Source organism: Squalius cephalus (genome assembly GCF_949319135.1).
Source record: "Squalius cephalus genome assembly, chromosome: 25".
NCBI lineage: Eukaryota > Metazoa > Chordata > Actinopteri > Cypriniformes > Leuciscidae > Squalius > Squalius cephalus.
In genome coordinates, this window is record NC_137146.1 from 21,452,054 (window position 1) to 21,476,869 (window position 24,816).

Here is a 24,816-nt window from a genome sequence, read left to right on the forward strand (position 1 = left end):
TATGTGTTCATAAGAAGAGTTAAAGTGAGCTAAAACTTTAGTCCATTTTGTTCTGGACTGCTAACAGAATACTTATTTGTAGAGTATATATTTTAATGAATTACTGTCTAATATATTTCATTTTTTGTATTCATTGGGCATGTGCGTTACAGTAATCATACCGCTTAACTGAGGTAAAATCATTTATTCAGCTTATCGTGGCCTATTGTCCCCAACTTAATTTTTGTTCCCTTCCTTTCTATCTTCACTGTAAAATAACGGTTATCTACTGGCAGCTGTGGTTGCCAACAATGTACTGTAAATTTACAGTATCACCTCATTGAGTTCTGAGGTTTGTGACCACCACAGTAATGAGATGTTTTTTTTTTTCAGGTAAAGTTCTCATATTTTATATACTGTAAATACTGATTACGATTTTCGGCAGTGTATCTCTTTCTGTCCTTCACTCCCCTCTCGTTTCCATCTTCTGTCTGTCCTCAGATCAGAAGTGTTGAGCTTTGACACAGGCCTGCAGGAGTACTGACCCACACAGTCATTAGAGAAGGAATCGCCCTTCTCGCTCTGTTTCTGATCCTGCATCACCGGATAGGATCAAATAAGAGGCAGTTGTGTTTACTTCCTCATCCATCTAATTTCTGTAGCGATGGCCGTGGCCTCCTCATCTCCTTACCACTGCTTAAGCTGCATGGATTCAGAGTCCAGCCTGCGGGCAAACACTCTCAGCACAGCTACACCTAAACGGATTAACCCTCCATACACACACACACACACACATGCACGCACACACACACACACACACACACACACACACACACACACACACACACACACACACATCAGCACAGGTGGAGGCTTCATTACCCAGACTGTGTTAGATGCAACTTCAGACTTAATGCATCATCAAAAAAGTGCAGAAAAATAACATTCCAGCAATACATGAAGGGATGTGTTTATGGGTATTAGCTCAAAGCTTACCACAGCACTAGCTCAAATAGGATTCCTATATTGGGATACAAACCGACGGATCTCATTTAAAGAGGTATTGCCCTCTGGTATCAGTTCAGTATGTAACATTTAGGCCAGTGGTTGATGCATTATGCAACAAAGAAAACTCCTTGGGCATTTAAAGTAAGGTGTTTAGGAAACGAGGTGCTCGTGTGAAATATGTGGTGAAAGATCAAATGCCCACGTTTATAAAATGAAGAAATTCTGTTTTATTTTTTATTTTTTATATACTGCCTAAAGCACAACAACCTTTCATGACCTGAACAAATATTAATCAAAACATAGCTAAAGTATCAGATAAAATGTTTGATATGAAAAAATTCAAGAGTTTTGTGAAAAAGTAGTCATTTAAATAAATAATACATACATCTACAGAAAAAATCATGAAATTAACCACAATTAACAATTTTTTTATCTTAAAAAATAATAATATCAACAACTAAAAAGCTATTAATTGGATGGATGGATGGATGGATGGATGGATGGATGGATGGATGAATTAAGAGTATTGTCATAACACCATTAAGGTTTATCTACTGAACAAAGAAGTTATACCAAGATTAAGCACATTAGAAAATACTAGCTGGGACGCTAATAACATATAAACATATACAGTGTTGCATAGGGAAATGCTAAATTGTTTGTGTAATAATCTGACATAACTTGAAAATTTGGAAAAAAACTACAACATTTGTTGTATTAAGGAAATGTTTGTACAGTGTAGTTGCACTAGCTGTGTACTACTTATGTCTAATAACCAACAATAAAAAAGAACAACTTAGCAGAGTTATTAGCAGAAGGTTCACAACAGATTAGCTCATTCACCCCCTGTAGCTTGCATCGAAGGTCGCTTCCAGAAAATAACTACCCTGACATGGCTTGATTCGGTCCCCCAGAACCTCCCAGACCCCCTTTAGTGTGATTTTGGCAAGTCCAAACTTTGAACTGAATGCTGGTACTAAAGAGGAGCATGTTTAGGCTAGACCTGACCTGCTTTAACTAGATTGATCACCAATTACGCAAATTAACCTTAAAGTGCCGTCTGCCACAGGAAGTGTTTAACCAATCTATTTACGGCCTCAACATACGCCAACATAATTAACTGTCACACATCAGCTGGGTTTAATGGCAGTATTGGATTTCTGACATATTAAAAAGCTCATCATCCTGCCAATAATGCAAATAACTATTTAAAAGCTTCCTGCAGCTAGTCTGGACAGCATCGCCCAGGAACATATTTAGCTGTGCCTGCGTTAACTGTTGTTAAGTACGTCCATTCTGAAATTTGATTCACCATGAGTGGCAAACCGCCATGAGGGGCTCAACAATAAGGATGGCCCAGGACCAATATGCGACAGAGATTCAGGCCACTTGATTGAGTGTGAGTGTTTTTTGCTAGTTTCAGCCTGACGCAGTTATCATTTTCACGTCCTGCGCCACGTTGTTTAAATAGCAAAAGCATTTGCGCCCATTTGTGTGCCCATGGGCGTGCTGGTCTGAAAACGAGGTGTGTTCAGGCGCATTGTTGGCGTGTTGCTATTTTGAGGCAACTGAAATAGACTGCACCATTGACCAACTGATCTAAAGACAATGGTCTAAAGACAATGGCACAATATTTTTTTTATTTTTAAAGAGTGTGTTAGTAATGTGCGCCTTTAGGCGTGTGCACCATGAGCGTACACTTTGTCCCGTTACAATAGGGCCCTAAGTGTTTTGAAAAAATCTGCATGAATGAAGCTCCCACTACAGGACTGTAAGACCTGAATTGCTGTGGTGCTCACAATACACAACAAGGTTTCTTGTCATCTGTCGTTGTCTTGTCATAGCAGCGCTCACACTACACAACACAACACTTACGAGGTGCACAAACTACAAGACATTTGGTCAAGAGGCAGTCCCGACCAACAGCGGAAAAAAAACAAAACGTGTTCTTACATAAATTCACACGAGAAATTAACACAAGCGATTACGAGATTTTTCCTTTTATTCAGTGCCAACTGCACTGTAATTGGCTAGATCAGGGGTTTTCAAACTTTTTGTGTGTGGACCACTATTTGTAATCAAGAATTTTCGCGGACCACCTCATAATACACATAATAAAATATGTCCACACACAGGCTACCTGAGTTAATCCGCACCTCTAAATAGGCTTACTAGCACTAAAACTATAACTGGTCATCACATCAGTACAACAGGCTTGTTAAAAGAAAGTTTACTGCACACAGCGGCTGCCACATAGGCTATTTAATTTATTTATTCACTCAAGCGCCCGAGGGCATAATCAGGTTCATTTGAACAACAGGCTTATTTCCATAGCAATGGAGTATGAAATCTATACAGTAATAAGAACACTTGGATATAGTCAACATTTCAAAACCTTTGGGGATTTTAGTGGATTATTATGAGCGCCACTATCCTATTTTAATAATCACACAATAACTTGACAATTTAATTTAAATTTTATATCAATGTAGGCCCACATATTCTTTTTACTTTTTTTTATGGGAATTTCCTGGTAAAACCACCTTTCCACGGACCACCTGCAGTACCCTCACGGACCACTAGTGGTCCGCGGACCACAGTTTGGGAATGGCCGGGCTAGATTATGTCCCCCTTGGTGTTGCATTACACACACTACAAGATTACGTGAAGTTAATATCAAACAGGTTTAAAATTATCACAGCGTCTGAGACTGCTCGAGACAGGCTCAGATCATGTCGCTGACCTGCTCATACTTAACGACCATCGCGAGCGCAACAAGCTCCAATATTGCCATCCAGGGTTTTTGTTGCAGACCAAAATCCAGCCAAAAGTCATGTAGTGTGAGCTTGCTTTAAAGTTAACAATAATGCCAACTCTTTTTGCACAGTGTGTTGCTGGCAACATGGTCACCCGTTTAGCCAAAATACAGGTTATATATGTTGTCGACTTTCGATTTGAGGTCAGATGGCTTGTTAGTTGATTCCTGAAAACAAGGCTCAACAAGGAAAAAAAAGAACTTTTTGTAACATCTGTCAATGGTGGGTCAACCAATAAGATTTACTAGCCGTAAAGGTTTCTCACCAGCCATGGAAGTATTTTACATTATTGTAGTTTAAAAACATTTATATTTATAACATTGTCTCCAGATCTCTGTGAATAAAAGAGCGAGGACACAACAAGGTTTGTTTGTCCACATATTTTCAATGTGGATGCTTAACATGAGTTCAGGAAGGCTTAAAAAAAACAAACAAACAAACAAACAAAAATTAGACAACCTTTCAGGTTTGTGCAATAGTATCTAGCTGCAGCCCCGCAGCACCCACACACAAACCAGGACACACATCTCAGGACACAAGTCTCAGGCCGGAAGAGAAGGGGCGGAGTTATTAAAGCATAACAACATGGTGGAGAGAGCATGGTGAGTAGTTTGTAATGTTTATGTCATTATGTGGTTAACAATTTATTTATATATTAAGTTAATTGTTTATCTTCTAAATACTGATTATTTGCATGCATTTCTCTTTTATTACTCGCACGCTTTATCGGTTTCAGCGTTTTTCAGACAGTTCGATTACTTTTTAGATTGGGTGTTGTAAATGGGCTTTGTGATGAAGCAACATTTTATATATATAAAATATATATATAAAATAATAAAGTAAAAAAAAAAAAAAAAAAAAAAAAAAAAATATATATATATATATATATATATATATATGAAGAGTTCAGATGCAAAAGCCTCTAAGTGCCATTTGAAATTTTCTTCTAGAATGATCATTTTTATCAAGCTCGTATGTTTAAGTTCAGTAATTTCACTTAAATGACAATGAAAATTACCTATTAATTGTCATTTAAGTGAAATTACTGAACTTATATATACAAGCTTGATAAAAATGATCATTTTAGAAGAAAATTTCAAATGGCACTTAGAGGCTTTTGCATCTGAACTCTTCATATATATATATATATATATTTTTTTTTTACTTTATTATTTTATTTTAATATGTATATAAATGCTGTGGCTGGATGATAGATAGATAGTTTCTATTCCCCTCCTTAACGGCCATAGAGTGAAACACTGTGATTTATTAGGTTATAAGAGAAGACATGACTGTGTGTATGGTGAGGGTGTACTGTGAGCGTAATAGAGGAAATGTTCAGACTTTCTTTCGTTAGAGTCACCCCCCCGATCCCACTCTTATTTTCACTGTAAAGAAATGTTCCTTGTAGAGTCTACTTAACACGTAAAGTGATATAAGGTAGAAACTGTGTGGTTTACAGGTTTAATTATTGTATTAGCTTTCCTTACACCCAGTGCTCTCGACTAAACGGCTCTGGTAATTGTGGACGGAGGGCAGGTGGGCTAGACAGCGTCTGTACAGGTATGAGAGAAATGTCTTCCCAGCCTCACACCTGTTTAGCCTGAAGGCCCTAAACCACAGAGACCAATCAAAAAAGACAAGGATGATGGGAAAACGGGGAAAAACGAGATTGGCCTCTCTTCCAAAGGTGACCACAAAACATCACTGCTGGTAAGTGATTGATCGCTGGAAAAAGAAATAAAGGAAAGGTATTTGGTTGCTTTGATAGCTATGGTTTACTCGTTTATCTTCAAACACGTTTATTTGAGGAAAAGACTAAATGCAATTATGAATTTTTACAAAAGCTGATAACCACTTCATTTGAAAAATGAACATGATATGTGTTTTTATATGGAGGATGATTGCATATTTTCAACACCTTGCTAAGACATTGTCATAAATTAAAACAACATTTGGTTTTCTTTCTTTTTTTTAAGAATATGCCCTTTTTAAGAGGTTTATTAGCTCAATATGGGTGAATCAAAAAATGTAGGTCATAATTCACCCTTAAACAAATAAATATTTCCTTTTGCAAAATATAATAAAAATGTTATTTCTTCCTGTTGTGAATTATTTATTTATGTATATTTTTTACTATGTTAATGCTTCCCAGCAAGCAATTTTGCATTTAAAAGATGTATAATAGCCATCCAAACACACCCCAGACTAAAACAAGGCAAAATTTGTGCTGTCAGTAAAAATGTAATTGACGTCTACCCATAGCCCAAGAATAGACGCAAAGGCCATGCACAGAACATGTCAAAGAAATTAAACCAAACACCTTGTAATCACTGTTGACTTTGCTTACATGATGGAACATCATACATCTCACAAGTTATTTTGGCAAAAACGACATGTAACCAAATATTCAAGTTTGTTTTGGCTAGAAGTGGGCTACTCATAGCCAGACTATATCAGGTCTATAGTTATCCTAGATGGTGAAATGACGGCTATTGCTTGCTGGGTTATGATATGCTCTTTAGCAGTGTAAAAGTGTGAATTTATATATATATATATATATATATATATGTGTGTACAATTTTACACAGTTTTGCGTAAGCACAGGAAATGGATGGCTGTTCACAGGCCGCGCCTTTCCTACTGGTGACACACCACGTGAGGTAGTCGATCTATTGTAGTTCTCGCTATATTTTTACAGTATGTAATTCACTGGGAAATTCCAGTTTGGAAACGGATCCTGTGAGTGTCAGTCAGGCCTTAGGAGTCATAGTTCTCTGGTATGTTTAAAGAATGTCACCATCGTACATGGCTTTTGTCACCGAGTGTAACTGTACTCTGGTATAAACGTGAGGTAAACAGTAAAATAGCGTAATGAATCCTGCTATTGCTCTGTTTGGAATGCTGTGCTGCGGTAAACCCCTGACATCAATATCTGCCTTTTAAATCTGCCAGCTAACTCTCAGCGGTGGTGTTCAGAGGTGTCACGTATCCCACCTGTTCCCCGCATCCTCCCAGCATCTATTGTCACTCGTTTAAGGTGTTATCTAACCCGCTATTCACTCCTGTAACACATACACTGCTCACTTCTTTCCATTTGCCAGGATCACTCGTGTTTCAGGAGACAAGAGGATAAATTTGGGGAGAGAGAAGGGAGATTTTGTTGGAACTAGCGTGATATGGAGGTGTTTCATATCTAGCGTGAGAAAATGCTTTGCCTTCGCTCTTAGTCACCAGTCCTGTATATGTAGGTGCTCATGTGTGAAAGAGTTAAATACAAACTGTTGACTCATCAGTTTTTTTTTTTTTTTTTTAAGCTTTTTGTTTTTAAATAAAATAATATTTGAACAATTAGCTCAATTGCTATGTTTTGAATCAAAAGTCTAGTTGCTTGTTTTTGGTTTAGAGTGTATGCTAGTTACAAACACCTAGTGAAATTAACAAAAGCATTATTTTATTATGCTTCATGAATACTTATTAAAACAAAGTATTTGTTTCCTTTTAATATTTTTTTTAGCTCTTTATGCAAAACAATTCACCAAATTGTGTAAAAGGAATAGGGCCAATACAAATGATTGTTCAAAGTTGTAAATAAAACAAATATTATTGGATGTTTTACACAACAAATCTTTCTACAGTACTTTCTACTTTCATTTACTGTGTTACTCGCCCTTAGGCTATTTGTCATATTTACTGGCAAATTTACTAGGCACAAGCTGGAATGATGAACCACAAATGATTTCTTCTAGAAAGCAAAATATTTAATGGACAGCTAATTTTTGAGAGTTTTGATCAAGTTTGTAAAAATGTGTGACCACTTGTCCCAGTCTCCACTACTGTTTCACAGTCTAGAATGGTGTGGTTCTCTTTTGTTACTTGTGTTTATTTTTCTTATAAAGCCATCATTCAGACTTAACAAAGTGGTCGGTGTGCAGCCACCACAAATGTCCTCGCAATACTTTATCACCCATGTTTCCTCTTTTCCTTGCAAACTTCCTTCTTTTTCTCAGAGCCTGAGAACAAATGTAACGATTAGGGAATCCTTCCCAGCTAATCACACTGTGCCGTGGCCACTTCCGCCATGTTGATTACCACGGAAACCATTAGAGAGAAGAAAGTGGCGGGATGTTTGATGGTGTCCGGCGGCTCAGGGGAGGTCAGAGAGGGGTGTGTGTGATAGGCCATTTAGTCTTCCTGCTCCCATTACTCAAGCATTTCCTCTATCTCACAAACACACACACACACACACACACACACACACACACACACACACACACACACACACACACACACACACACACACACACACACACCTCAGTCTGGACACTAATCATTACCATACCACAAACTATTACTATAGCAATACAGCGCTTGAACTGTGCTCGGATCTGTGCACAGTGATCTTCATGAACTAGGTCAGGGATTCAAAAGTTTTCTTGTCTGCTGAAACTGTATGATCTAAACTATTTACCTGAAATCTCAGGTAACGGTTTAACTTGTCAAGTAATATAATAAATATATACATATATTTTTACATTTTTCATTGAATGTTTTATTTTCAATTTAATTTTTTATAAAACAAAAAAAAAAAAAAAAAAAAATATGTTGTCATTTGTGGTGTTTGCTAAGGAATCCTCAAGTCAGTGGTATTTCCATAAAAGTAAAGGGATAATTCACACACAAATTACAATGATACATTCATAAATTACTCCCCATCATGTTATTCCAAACCCATTAGACTTTCATTCTTCTTCAAAAAATTGTTTTAATTAAACCTGAGATATTTATGTTCCTCCATTAAAAGTCCACTCCACCAAAACTTTGATGCTTCAAAAAGTTCATAAAGATATCATAAAAATAATCCATAGGAATTGTGCAGTTCATTTCAAATCTAAAGATACACAATAGCTGATGAACACATTTAATGTTGGGTGATATTGTTTAATGCACATAGAGCACATTATATATGTCGAGCTGACACTCATCTGTACTTGTGTGACATGTGAGCACGTCAAGCAATCATGTTTGATCTTATATTTAACATATGTGATTTGCTCTATATTTGTGCGTTGTAAGCAACCACACCGATTACATTAGCAACAGCATATAAATGCCCTTGCAACTACTCTTGTACAGTATAAGCGGCAGGTTTTTCAGGGTCAAGATCCGCTCTTGTTCTTCAGAAAACATAAACATATTTTATTATATGCAGTTCCCTCATGGACCTCTAGGGGCTGGTGAACACATTATTTGCTAGCAATGCATCTCTTTTCACTCAATTATTGTTGTCTGATGTCTCCATTTTCCCACCGCTATGCCCATAGTGTTTATCAAAGCCAATGGGTAGATATAGTCCCAGATGGCCACACTAGCGTTTGCTCTTTTTTTGGGGATGATAGGGTGTGATCTCAGTATAACATGGGTGACATATGCCTCCTCACTCTCTTTAGGCAACTAGCAGAGAACTGTAGCCAAGACCATGAACAAATGTGTTCCAAGACCCCCAACTCATGAACTCATGTCAGTCATTTGATGATAACAGTTCTGTCATGACAACTCTCTGAGTATTTGGCATGGTAATGGATATGATGGTAATGTTCATATGTTTGGTCTTGGCGGAATAGATCTGCTACGCTGCTGTTGCTGCTGCTGCTGATGCACAGCAATCACGGGACTTGCTACTGCAATACATTCACAACATGCTGCTGTGAGCAAGTAAGACATGCTGCTGCTGTAACGATATAGCATACGTGCAGATTTCCCGTAGCAGATCTAAACAGGTGGAGGGTTTCTGAAAGCGCGCTGCACTGCTACAGCAAACGCTGGCCAAGTATTTGAAGGCTGAGCAGCGAGGTTATTGGCTACTGATACAAAAAGGAACCAATCAGCTGTGCCCTACATAGAATGATGTGATTGCAAGCAGATTGAGTTAAGGACCTATCAGCCTGCACCATCTAGAGTTCCATGACAGAACTTTGTATTTGCAATAAGTACAATCACATCATCCCACAACATGCCGTGTAATTTGAGGAATAATTCATGTCTGTAGCACAAATGGTGCTGGATGAGTTAAGTGCAAAGTTTAATACTTTTGAACACATTTTGAACCAAACCCGAACCTTGGGAACTATATTGCAATAACTGTGATGCAAAGGTCACAGGTTAATTTCTCAGGAAAAATACCACATGTCATTGCATGCATACCTTGAATATTTGTTTTTGTCTACCAAATAAATAAATGCGTATGTATTAAAGTTTGATTATTTATCAGTGTGAAATAAAGGATATGCAATAAATGACATAGTTGAGATAACCTCAGATTTATAGACACTGGAACCAGGGAAATTCCTCAAACTGGAGTCATTACCCAGAAACCTGAGCAGCTCCTCATTGTAATGTGAGAGATGATTATAGCTCTCGAAAGCTCTTTAGCGGATCAAGCTACAGCTCCCTTTTGTAGGACAACATTCTTTCAAAAATATGTAAAAATACCAACAGCAAAGCAAGGACAAATTACTGTTACACTCCAGTGTTGGAGAACCTGATCTGGATTAAGTGAAAACAGCTTCTCTGGTTTCCGAAACTGAATCCAGCTTTTGTTCTCTTGCGCTGTGGTTTAACGTTTGTTTATGCTGAAACAGTCTACTGTTCAACTGAGAGCTGCAATGCACAACCACGGAGAGGAAGTGGAGCTCATCTACAGGTGTAGGGAAAATGACAGAAAACAACCCTTGGATTTAAAGTCATTTAACTCTAGTCAGTTTCCTGTTTTCATTGATGCTAAAATGCTTCAAAATGTTTTTGGTTTAAAGTTGCAGAGGAAAGTTACTGCTCAGACATTGTGCATTCATAGTGTGGTTCATAGTAAGGGTATTTCATGGAGTTATCAGTGAAGTATCAACTTTGTCTCGGATGTTTCTTCCTATTTCTTAGACATCAATAAAAATATGGAAATTTATTTTTTTATTTTTTTTTTTTAACCAAAATAAGAGACATTGTTGAGATCTAAAGGAGACACTTGGACTATTATGGAGTCTTTTTTTTTTTTTTTTTTTTTTTTTCTTGGTAGACTGGGGATCAGTATTCTCTATTTAATCTCTTGGAGAACAATTAATAATAAAAAGGTCTCATTTAGCTTCTTATTTAGCTTCTCTTATATTTATCCCTTTTCTGTTCTTTTTCTCATTTTTTAAATCTAAAAGTGGGTCTTTCTTTTGTTTCGTTTAAGCCCTACATTTGTGTTTAATTTGTGGCTGTCTCTTATTGAGGAAGTGCCTCAAGATTCAAACAGGATCAAAACAGCATTTCAGGGAAAAAAAAAACAAAACAAAACAAATAAAGTACATTGTGGTCTCAGGGCAATATCACCTTCTGGACACTGACAATTTTGCCTTGAATGACCACACTCTTTAGTTTTATGTGAATTGCAAATAAATTGTAATTTGCAATCGTCATGGGATTCATAACTTTTGCAAGGGTCACAGCTGAGGTCAAATAAAGGAAACCCAGCCAACACAATGTTCTAATCCACAACTCTAAATGAACCAGACAGGATGAAGAAACGACAGAGAAACAGACAGTGAATGTAAGAGAGAGAGAGTCTGTCATGTAGACTAATTGCGCTTAAGATAAGTAATTGTACAATAGTTTGATGGTGGTCTTTAATCACAGCCATTTTCTTCTTAAGTGTAATGTGCACCATGTGAGAGCTGGACGCTCATCGCTCCCGAATCAGGATATTTATGTTTGTCAGACTCATGTCCGGGGATTACACATTATACTGGATTGGCAACAATATTTCCTTATGGTAATACTACATCCAGCTCATGAGAGAAAGGAGAGAGATGGCGTTGACCTCTAGGGGTGTTGCGATGGTCTAGCTCATTTAGCATGAAGGATGAGCACACTGATTCTAGATGTACTACACTACATCTCATCCTCTATATTTAGACTGATACTGTATGGAAACAAGGGAAGGGAAATAAACTCATAGAGGTCTCTCCCAGGTGAGTCTGTTTCTAATTGCTGAGGTGATGCAATGCAACTGCAAAACTCCTTTCTTTTTCTCATTAAGGTCTTTATTTATTTATTTATTTATTTATTTATTTTTAGTGTTTCTCTTTCATTCTTATATCATTATCTATCTATCTATCTATCTATCTATCTATCTATCTATCTATCTATCTATCTATCTATCTATCTATCTATCTATCTATCTATCTATCTATCTATCTATCCATCCATCCATCCATCCATCCATCCATCCATCTATCTTCTGAAGATAACAGACTTGTTAAAAACACTGTTTTTATAGAGCTGATAGACTAGGTTTGGTCTTTTGTTGTTTGTTTGCTTCTTATAAATTGTATTAATAAGTTTTATTGTTGTACTGCACAAAAAAAAAGAAAGAAAATATATTGATGGAAAGAAATTGTTTTAATTTACTTTTTTTTTTTTTTTTCAGGGGGGAATACATACACATGTTGAGTTTTCATGTTTTATGGGGACATTCCATATAAATAATGGTTTTTATACTGTACAAACTGTATATTTTCTCCCCTAACCCTAACCCTACCTCTAAACCTACCCATCACAGAAAACTTTTTGCATTTTAACATTAAAAAAAAAAAATAATTCTAAAAATCCCTTAGTGTGATTTATACGTTGTTTTCCTACAAGGACAAGGATTTGGTATTGCCATATCTGTCCCCATAATGTAGAGTTTACCTGTACCACACACACACACACACACAGAAACAAAATCAATAAAACAATGGCTTTAAAAAATAATTTTGTGTCTAGTGCATTTACATTTAAGGCATGTGTACTGGGATGTACTGGGATTTAATTTTCTTATCGATATCATAATATTATTCCAAACCAAATTCTGGCGTAATGTGTCCCGAACTCCACGCAGAAGGAACAAAATGGAATATTATAATTGATATCAATCCACAATCTGAATTGTGATGAAGGTATTAAACCACACCGTGTTCATTCGTTGGAGAAGTAAGGCCAAAACAGTCAAATTCAGCAAAACAAAATTCTGAATCCAAATTAAAGCAAAAATGCTTATTGTATGGGTTATTCTGATCGATTCAGGGCTCGGGTCTCTTTCAAATGTCCAAAATCAGTCTGAGAATATTGTGCAACTTTTGTATAACATTTTTTCCCCTCCCTGGAGCTGTGTATATAGTGGCAATAGATCTGTTGATATTTGATCTGTGTTTATGTCCTGTGGGAGTCGAGGAGGTGGCAGGGACTTACCCCGTCTATTCTGTACACCGCAGGGTCATCTCTCTCTTTCTCTCGCTATCGCTTTCCATTTGCATTTCCCATTCTACAGGCATGTCACATAAACAAAAACTGGCTTGCAGCTACGAAACAACGGCCACACGTCAGACATCAACCATGCGCATTTTCCTCCAAGAGACAAAAAGAGGAGCTTGTCCAGTAACGGTATCAAGGAGTAAAATAAGAAATCAAGCAGAACGCTGAGGTTTGCGTGGCCTAAAGGGGTTTCTGTGTAGATGAGGACACACATGCCTGATTTATGACAGCATGCAGTCATCATATCAGCTCACGTCACCTTAACCTGTGTCTGCTGTCTCTGGGTCCTGCAAGTCACAAAACTAAAATTTTTACTTTCATTAAAGAGGATAATGTTAGTGTTGAATTAAGAGTAAGGTTTTCCTTTGCATTGTCCACATGAGCACCAAAGCTAATTGGACAAATAATGAGCCTATACTAAGCCATGGCTCTGGCCCATTTGGTTTTGTTAAAGGTTTTCGACTTGTCTCTTGAATAAAAATGAATGAGCAGGCCTACACAGAATCTGCACTCACAGAACTTAACAGAAACTCTGTAGATTCACATGGAATTGAAATGCTTATCATGCACAATTGTATACACATTGGGCACCTCATGCTTGTTTTTTTTATTTTATATTTGTGCTAGTTTTATAATGCTTTCAGTTATCATTAACAATGTAGTACTAACAAATTGTATTATGCTCCACAGAATTTGGCAGACTTTCTGTCAAAATGACCATAGAAAATGCAAAAAAAAAAAAAAAAGAATGAAGGTAATAGAGTGCAGTAGTGACGCTTCTTTTTTGAGGTAATTTTTTACAATTTTTTTTATTTTTTTTAAGTTCTAGGCCTTGAATCAAACCATCAAGTTCTAAACATTAATTTTTTTAATTTGAAGTTAGAAGTTTTGACAATACGGTTTAAATTTGCTACTGATTTTTTAAGAAGTTTGATAGGAAGGAACTGATTTGATTACATCCCTTGCAAAGCTTGATGGGAGTAGGGGCATCTAAATATCTTTTGGAGTTTTTTTTTTTTTTTACTTGTGTCTTCTACAGAGGCATATTCGTGCATTTTATAATATCCTAACCTTAGAGCTCATGGAAGCTTTCTTTATGTTATTTAAAAAAAAAAAAAAAAAAGAAAAGAAAGTATTTATCTTTAAAAAAAATAAAAAAATTATTTGCACTCTATTGTTAATTATTCATACATCCAGTGAGATTCAGAATATAATCATTCAGAATATCAACTAACCAACAGAAGCAGGAAGAAGCCAATCAGAGTTCAAAGGTTAGGTAAAGTCTTTCTGGATTAGTTTCATGTCAGGCCTCTACCTGTCTTTAGTATCCAATCATTCTGTCCCATCATACACGTTACTACGTGCCCGTGATGGACTTGTCGCATTCCATGGAAATCAAGTGGCAGGAATTGCTTCTGCGCCATTCTCAAATCATCTCACACGCGTATCCTGCGCCCCGCTTAGCACAGAACACCCACAATCCAGTGCTTTACGGTGAGGGTGGGGGGGCGTTCTCTAAAGAACATTATACCTCCTTACAGCCACATCATCGGGTTACAATGCTCACATGTTCCTCTAATAATTTGAGCACGCTTTCCAATGTATTCAGACGGCTTAGGTGTGTGCAACGAAGCGATTGGGGACTTGCATTCAGGTCTCTACATGAATCTAAATTGATTAACGTAAGTTTTTTTTTTTTTTTTGTCGTTTTGTTTTGTTTGTTTTTTGGGGCATGGCAATTCTGCCCGAGATTTGCCACCATAAAGGGGCTTGAGCTTAGGCCCGTGCTTCTTTCCAAACCTTCCAAGAACGTTGATAAGCAGATCCCCGAATGAAATCTCCTCGTCCCCGGCTGCGTCTGCCTCTAATCGTTTTATTTACAGTTACAATAAAAGACGAGTCTGTAATGGCTGGGTGACATAATAAGCGGTGCAGGAACAATCGGAAAACAGTCCTAAGCGCATTCCAATTTTCGCATTAGGCTAATCGTGGAGAGGAAGGAAATAAAGACATCAGTTGGATGAAACGAGCGTAATTGGAGAATAATGTAGTTAGTTTGCTCTAATCTTCTGCATAATATTAAAATGTTCTCAGTGCTCCCCAGCTGCAAGCAATCAGTCGCTCTGGAGGGGGAAGACAAGAAAAGAACGCGCAAGAGAGAGACACACAGAGAGAGAGAGACAGAGAGAGAGAGAGAGAAGCTGCATGTAGGTGTCTGTTAGCAAAATTTCTTTAGCATTTTGAGAAATCGGAGCACTTGTCTGTACGTACAGTAGTTGACAGAATAGCTAACTAAAAGAAGAAGCAGCTCTACTAACTTCACTACATTTTTCTCTAGAGTGACAGTAGCTCAGCTGTGTTCATAACAATGTTGCTTTTCCAGTAACAGCTTATTTCTTTCAACAAGTAGCAGTGTGATGTGACAGAACACTATATCACTGTTGTTGTTTTTATGTCACACATTATTGCGCACAGCTTTCAACTGAATGAGCTGAGGCAATAATCAAACACTCTAGAAAGTCTTTTTATTCGTAAATAGTATTGAGGAGATTCACTTAGTGAGTCAATTTGTGCTGATGATTCACTGAATTGATTTCAAGAAATGATTCACTCATTCTTTTGAATTCATTCTCAGTTGTGTTCCTAGAACTGAGACTTTATATGGGATTTACTATATTTATAGCGCATCTGTTAAAATTAAAATGTTTTAACTGTTGTAATTAGTGTACATTAATATATTAGGTATTTTGTGCCAGGGGTATTTTACCCCTTTATAACCCTGTTGTAGTACATTTTCTTGTTAGTAGGCTAAAAGGCTAGTTGTTTTTAAAGGCTAGTTTCACTTTATCTACTTTAATATGTGATAACCTTGTACTCTACAAGCCACATTTTCAAAGAGGCTTCTCCAACACTAGCAGTTGATCATTATTAAACCAATAAAGCCAAATAAATGGTTTTACTTAGAAAAAATTACTTTAAAAAATCAATTGTGTTAGCATTAGCTCATAACATTTAGCTTACACACTTTAATACATACTTACATTCAAGCAGGTCTCTTGCATTCCTGTTTGCAGTTCATGTTTCTTGGATAAGGCCTTATTTCATCAACTGACATTACTGATAGCCATAAACTAGCGAACACCTCCTTCTTTGGCATGTTGGCTTTATCATCACTTGCAGTACTTTTGACAAGCGTCCAGCACAAAGAATGAAAGAAAACTGAATGAATGTTGTAATTTTCCCTCTTTTTCTCTCATATTATTTTTCAAAGTTATGGCAAACTGCACAATCTTGAGAGCAAGCGTCGACCAGTAGCAGAATTAAAGGCAGGTTATTTGTTCTCCCTGTGGCTTCTCTCATCTGTGATTTCAAGCCTTCTTTCGCTCTGAGGGTGTTTTTTACTCCCGTTATTGTGCAGGAAATTGTCATTAGTCAGTGGAACAAATAACGTGAAAACCGCCATGGTTGCCTTTGCTCCGCATCAAAACACAACAATGAATTAATCAAATTAAAATTCCTTGTTATGCGATTTTGCTTTAATTTCCAAAACCAAGCCCCTATTTAGTATTTGAGAAAACCAAAATGGGGAAGTCACAGTTAAAGGCCTCAGTAACAGTGTTATATTAGGAAAGAATTATCAATCCTTTAAGCTAATTTGGATAACTTGGAAACCATAAAAGTAAGCTTGTGAAATGCAGTATTTGCTAAGCTTCTGCTGTCTTCACAGGTCTTTAACTGCAGCAGCTACTTAATGGACTTTGTTTTTGCTTATTGATTGACTGCCATTGCAACATTAAATCCAATTCAAGTTATTATGACCCTACAAAAGCTATTACAAATGGCTAAAGAGCTGTAAAGTGTGGTACAGATGCATGGAAGTGTCTCTTAAAGGCAATTTTTTTTTTTACTTTTACAATCTGAGATTCCTATACTATCAAAATGATCAAATATCAAATATCATAATGATAAATATTTTAAGACTGTGTAAAGGTGATTCACACTTTCAGCGATTTCATCGTTGAAGTCGACTTAACTGTTGGTCGCTAGTAGGCGATTCTATGCAGTAACCAAGTGAAAATGAACGAGCTCCACTGTCTAACTCTGATTGGTAACTGCCGAGTGATGTCATTGCTTATTTGCATAAAGGTCTCTATCACTCATGTTGTCTCAAATCCTCAACACTCATTAAGCATGAATACAGTCTAATAGCTTTTTTGCTGCAAATTGCTGTCAGTGTGAGCTCCCTTTTATATAATGCAGTTTGTAACTAGTTAAAATGCTCCAGTCAGAAACTGTCCTGAAAACAGTCAATATTCATTAAATAGTTTACACAGAAAAAATGTTTTACATTTTACATTTACACACCCTCTTGTCTTTTAAAGCCTTCTGTAGAAGACTATAAGATTTATTTATAGCAGGATGCCCAAGCTGCTCTAATGGCTGTCAACATTTTTACTGAATTACAAATATATTTCAGTCTGTTCCTTGCATAAATCTTTTGCTGTGATTCCCAACCCTGGTCCTGGTCCTGAAGCTGGAGTACCCCTAACATTGTCCATTTGATGTCTTTCTTTTCTTAAACAATGAGATGATGAGCTGAATCAGGTGTGTTTGATTAGGAAGACATCTAAACTGTGTGGTGCTGGGAGTGCTCCAGGAACATGGTTGGGAACCATTGATATGGAGGACTCTTTTGACGCTTTTATGATGGTTATTTTTTGTCCTGATATTTTGGATCTTGACAGACCCTGGTCCCCAACCACTTTTATTATAAGTAAGCAATTAATACATACTGCTAAACTTCTCCGTTGTGTTCCATGAGGGTACAAAAATAACAACACAATCTTCATTTTTGAGTGAATTATTTCTGTAGTTGTTTTCTAAACCCTGCCCTACAGGCCGAAGTCAAAAGTTTCCATGTTCTCGTCTAGTCCCACTCTGTTTTTAGAGTTCTTCTCTCTGTACGTAGTCTAGCGACGGATGTGGCTGCCATATGCCCTCCCAAAGCCAAGCGCGGGCCCGAAGCGCTGGTGTATTGCAGTCATTAGCCCCTCACGCCGTCAAGCTCCAAACTCATTTAGCCTCATGCTGGACCTTCATTATGATAGACTTGTATCAGATGGCATCTCTAGCTGGGCACAGGCTCAGGGCGAGAGGGGGAGAGTAGGGCCGCAGCCATGGCCCGCTCCTGCCCCAGCGGGTGGGTGGAGGGGGTGGTGAGAGAGAAGCAGATGTAGTGGTGGGGGTTTATGCTAGACCACCACAGAGGAAGAAAACATTGGAGACCTCAGAGACTCCTTGCACTTGCTTTGTTGCATTTGTTGTCTTTTTGGCTTTCTGAGCTTGTTTGCATAAAAACATATCTGCTACTGACACTTTGCAACATGGCACACACAGTGACGGGCCAGGGCAACCCTGCACATCTCAACAGAAAACTAAGGAAATATACGCATTCACATTTGTAGATGTTTCAGTATAACCCGGTGGTTCTCAACTTAGCTTGCAGACAGCAGGGGGAAAAAAACAACAACAAAGAAATGGTAACATGGGTAATACTAATACTAATACTAATACTGCCATCACACATCATTAGATATTTCCTACTTCTGAAGTCATATGTATGAGTTGTCTTGCCTATTTCTTGGGAAAATTGTATTAAACCCAAAATGTATTGAATATGTGTAATCAATATCCAATGGATTTTGAATAAAACGTAGTATCCCATTCGTTGACAACAATATAAACTTTTTCTTCTAGATTAGGGGTGCCCAGTCCTGTTTCTGGAGATCTAACTATCTGCAGAGTTCAGATCCAAACCTGATCCAACACACCTGTCTGTAATTATCAAGTGTTCCTGAAGATCTTAATTATCTGGTTAAGTTGTGTTTGATCTGGACTGGAGCTGAACTCAGCAAGAAGGTATCTTCAGGAACAGGATTGGGCACCCTTTTTCTAGATAGTCAACAATGCTGACAATTCTGAAAATTCTGTCAATTAAATGTTGTTTTCACTGTGTAAAATACATCAAATATGCATAAAATGGGTATTTATATATGGAAATATACTGTAACAGAAATAGAGTGTAACGTCAAGAGAAAGCAATGCAGATTTTGTGGGAAAAATTGTAAAAATGCCACTACAGCAATAGTTCTCTCCTCCACAATGTTTACTGTATATGGCCCACACAACTTGGAAACTTATGCATTACAATTTTCTCTGAGATTCCCAGTCATAAATACAACTTGAGAGGCCATTCATGTCCAGTTCCCGACTGGGAAACTCATATTTTACAATAATTGCAATAGCACATTAATGCAGCATAATATAAAATTTGGCTCTATATTTGTTCCAAGTGTTAGGCTGGTAAATCTGCTGGTCATGGCAATGTCCTATTTTAATTATTTGAAATAGAGTATATTTCAGTGTTCAATTCGAATCACCATTTTTTTTTTTTTCAGCAAATCTGATACCATGTTGGGTCCCCACTTGATCCACATCAAAATCAAAACCAGCTGAGAAGCCCTGCTCTCATGCCTCCATTTATCTCTCAATACTCGCACATTAATACACAGGAAATACAAACGATTCAAACATTACAAAACAAATGGCTGCAACAAATTTGCCCCTGTTTGCTAACAGTCATTTTACTCAGTCTGTAATAAAAAGTCAATGAACCAAGGGGAGTCCATATATTCCCATAACAAAGGCAGGGGGAGCTGTCATTTCCCCATTCTCTGTCTTTTATGAAAACATCCTCTCTCGCTCAAGACGGCGGGGGGGCGGAAGGCCTCGCTCAACAGATCGAGCCGATAAAATGCACACGCTCCTAAAGACAATGAGCGCTGAGCCACAGACTGTGACAAACGGCTGAACCTGCGCTCCGACGGTCTATCCGATAAGGAAAAACAACACGGGGAAAAAGGGAAGCCACATGTTAGAGCAAATGAAAAGTGCATCGCATTTTCCTTCCCCGCACGCCTGATCCTACATGCCGTTATCTCTTAGCACGCTGATATATTGCAATGCTTTTAAGACACCCAGCAAATGAGAGCGGGTCTCCGCAGCCCCGGGAGAGATGCCTCGCTCTCGCCGATCGGCTGTCGCTATTGGATTTCTGACTTTTAACTGGGTTAACCTACTTTACTGTGAATACAAATTCAATTGCCACCACAGCTGTTTTATTTGGCGTGCGTGTTTTTTCTCTCTCTCGCTCTCTCTCGACAGGCTGTGTAACCACATAGAAAACAATTTCCCTCTGCGGAGCACTGGCAAACCATAAAATTAAAATGAAGTGCCATTACACGTTCACAAAGCAAAGGGGGTCCTTCCTTTTCTACCCTCCCGCTCCCTCTCAGTATTGACACAATGCTTATCCCTTTTCCCGTTGCCGTTTATACGCTGCTTGTTTGCCACTGAGGCTAGCATGTTAGCATGCTAGCCTCACCTTTAGCTCTCTCTCCCCATGTGTGTGTGTGTTTAGTAACGGTTCTTCTCACTGAGACACTAAATAAAGCCATATGAGGCATCCAGGAAACCTTTCAGGACTTCATTAGGGCAGTGGGAGAGAAGAAGTTAAGCGCTCCAGCAAGCTGGTACTGTTTAGCTGCATAACGTCAACAAGAGCACTCACGCAGCTGCCTGCTCGTACCCCAAACAACCCCCTCCGCCCTCGTCAGCCCTTTATCCACCCTGCTACGCTCCGCTCGGGTGGTGCAGGCCACGCAGGAACCCCTTGTTTGCCTGAGTGCCACTACCCAGCCGGGGGCAGCCCAGACTGACATACCTAAAGAGCTCTTCTGAAGCTAACGGGGTTATAATTGCACTTTGCACAAATTGCGTGTACTCCACGAAGAGAATGACTGAGAGGACCAGTGCAACCAAGCACACTAACTTCCCGGAGAGCGCTGATGTCGACCGCAGCACGGGCCACTTTGTTAAAGATATCTGACAGAGCCCGAACCCTGCGCACACTACAGCTAACACATCACGATTGGTTTACATCTCCGTATCATTTGATTTTCGCTCTTTTGTTTCTCGTCTCGGTCTCTGTGCGTCTCTATTGTCCTGAGGGCAGGTGAGGGTTTGTGTACTGGCTTTCTCTCGCTCTCTCTACGGCCTTCAGGTAAGTGTCATCTGTACAGAACTGATCCGTTTACATCACATACTAGCAGAGCTGCACTGCTCATCCTTGCGTTGTGTTGGGTTGGTGCATGTGTATGCGCGGCTGGACCTTGCACTGAATAATGATCAATAAAATAGACTGTTGTTTTCATGTATGTGTGCAATATTGATTGCTCTCTTTCATAAGCTGAACATCACTTACATCCCTGTGTTAGTTGAAAACCATGAGTATGTCTGTAGCATGTAGAGGCTGTGATGCTGAGGAACATGTGTGTGTGTGTGTGTGTGTGTTTGTGGTATTGTTGAATATTGCTCAGGCTTTGTTTGAGTGAGTGTCTGGTGTGCCGTGGGGTAGACGACTGTACTAAAGCGCCACCTAGTGACACACATCTTCCATTCTAGAGTAAAACTACACAACGGAGCACTACCCAACCCCCCAAACACTCTCCAGCCATCTCTAGCTGTCTGTCTTTTCTTTCTCTTGCGGAGAGTGGCCACATTTAACCATTGCGGCAGTCCTATCAGTCCTTAACCCTAATGTCTCACACAATCTATCAGACCAAAGCAGATCCCAGGCAAACATGGAGAAGAAAAGAAAAGAAAAGTAAAGAAAAGAAAAGAAAAGAAAAGAAAAAAAAGAAAAGAAAAAAGCTCTTTTACAGGTCTAAATCATCCTTTTGCAGTTTGCCATTTGTAAATAGTTTCACATAATGAAAGTTAGTGGGTTTGGAGCTGTGGTGTTAAAAAATAAATATTAAAAATAATTGACATTGTCACAAATTATATCTGAAATAAACATTTAATAATAATAATAATAATAATAATAATTTAAATGAAGCAATTGTTGACATACAGTTGGAGTAAAGAGTGATAACATTTATGTGGTTGCTAAGTTAAGTAGTCTGTGATCTGTTGGTCATGAAATAATTTACAGAGAAATGCTTGAGATTATACAGTATGTTCTAATTTTTGGGTGCAGACTTTGGGATCTTGGCACCCAAAAATCTGAGCACAGTTTAAGACATTGTTGAGGAGATATTAAAAACACCTTTAAGAAATCTAAAACAGTAAGCAGTCAAATGTTTGGAAATAGATCCCATTCTGCAGCATCTATCTCTCCACCTACTGGGAAACAATTAAACTGGAGTAAAAGTTTCCCGATGAGCTTCAATGTGCCCTTGAATATGAGGCTTGTCAACATGGATCTATCGATGCGGTTCGCTCGCAGTTACAGTCACCCGCATCAAAGCTCAGCTCACAAACGGCCGACAGTGATGAGCGCCTGTCACTGCCCATAAAGGTGATGCACACATGCGCACACACACACACCCTACGGTCCTTGGCTAGTCTATTTATTTTTATCGCAACAATGAAAATTTGCATTTCACACACACCCACACACACACACACACCCCCACACACACATGTTACTGCAAGGACAAGAAGATGGATTAGATTGACAGTGTCACCTTCCTAATCTAGATGAACTCTCATAGACAGACAGGCAGATGTGACACACGAGGGATTGGCAGGATAACGTGCGATCTTATTCACTGTGATGTCAGAAAGTCGCTCCTTGCTCCTTACCTGAGCTTAATGATACAATTAAAAAAATAATAATAATAATTATTATATATATATATATATATATATATATATATATATATATATATATATATATATATATATATATATATATATAATATAACTATAATATCATATAACTTTAATATGTTGATAGTAATTTGGCTACAATGCATTTATTATATATATATATATTTTTTTATTCCATAATTGTCAGTGCTTACTTTAAGATAGTTATTATGAATACATTTCCCAATTAAACATTTAAGTTGCTTTCGGGCATATTTTCCCCAAAATGTCATTTACTCACTCTCACTCCATTCCAAACTCATATGACTTTCCTTCTGATATTCGTTCTTAAATTTCAGTCTGCCGCTTACACGAAGCAGTGTGGTTTATTAGACTAGACTTGAAATAATGTTCACAATTATATGGACTACATATTTGGATGCCTGAATTGTGATTTAAGATTCTTTTTGAAGACTGTCAATGTGAATCACTATTCAATTTCATTGTAGGGAAAAAAGCAGCGTGAACTTTCTTCAAAATACCTCCTTTTCTGTTCTATGGAAGAAAGAATGTCATACAGGTTTAGAATGGCATGAGTAAATTAAATCTCTTTAATATCTTAGTTGTCTCTCCTAAATAGAAATGGGATAAAATGGCTTGGAAAAAAAAGTTCAGATATTTCTCATGCGAAGAAGACCCCTGTAATTTCAGGTTTCTCCTCTAGAATTTCTCAACGTCTTACACTGTGCTTAGAAAACTCTGAAGCCCTCTATTCACATTATTTGGCAACAGCGAAGAAAACTATTTTCTGTGAAAGTGTGTGAACTTCCAATTCATTGGACATTTTATGTAAATAACTGGAGGAATAACACAACACAGTAAATGGTAAAATCATTTGAGCTTCAGACCAGTGTGTTTATGATTATAATAATAAATGAAAATAATATTGATAACAAATAACAGTTTGCATTATCAAGCAGCGTAATGGACAGTTTTTGTACAGTAATAAATATAGCCTATACATGAAGTAACTTGAAGCAGATTAGACTGGAAGCCTAGACACATTCAATTTACAAATGGTTATACCCACTCTTACATTAAAAATAAGGTGAATATGAACTCCAGTATTTCCCGTTCATTCGTGACCAAATTATCTAAGCTAAGCTTTCCATGTTAATTTTTTTAGCTCTTTATAGGCCTGAGACTAGTGGTCTCAGTCTCAGCATTTTATTTGTTCCTCTTCTCTGATGCCATATGCAGGCTAGCATTAAAAGGACTGGAAATGACTATGAAACATTAACTATAGGCGACATTCATCTAAACACAAAGCCACATTACAATGTGTGTGTCTGTGTGTCTTCCAGAAGAGCAGCTTTATGGAGCAGTATCTGATGATGCGTTCCTCATACGTTCAGATCAGAGCAGAGACAGATGTTAATCACACACTATATGAGCACACACACACACACACACACACACACACACACACACACACACACACACACACACACAGGTATTCCTATCATTATGAGGACATTCCATAGACATAATGATTTTTATACCGTACAATCTATATATTAGCCCTACCCCTACCCCTAAACCATACATGTCACAGAAAACTTTCTGCATATATATATATATTTATATAAACACAATGTCATATGATTTATGAGCCGTTTTCCTCATGAGAACAAAAAATTGAATAAAATTCCCAGTCAGTAGTCATTATCCGTGCCAATAAAATTGATAACATACTGTATAATAATTAAATGAAAAATACACTTAAATTCAATCCCTCGTTTGCTAAAATGAGGAATGTATTTCTTAATCCATGTAAACATGGCTGTTGATGCATCTGTGTCTTAGAATATTTTCTCCACAACTTGTCCCCCTTCTCTCTCTCTCTCTCTCTCTCTCTCTCTTCAGACTCTTTTATTTGATTTGCGTAAAACACATCCTGCTGAAATTA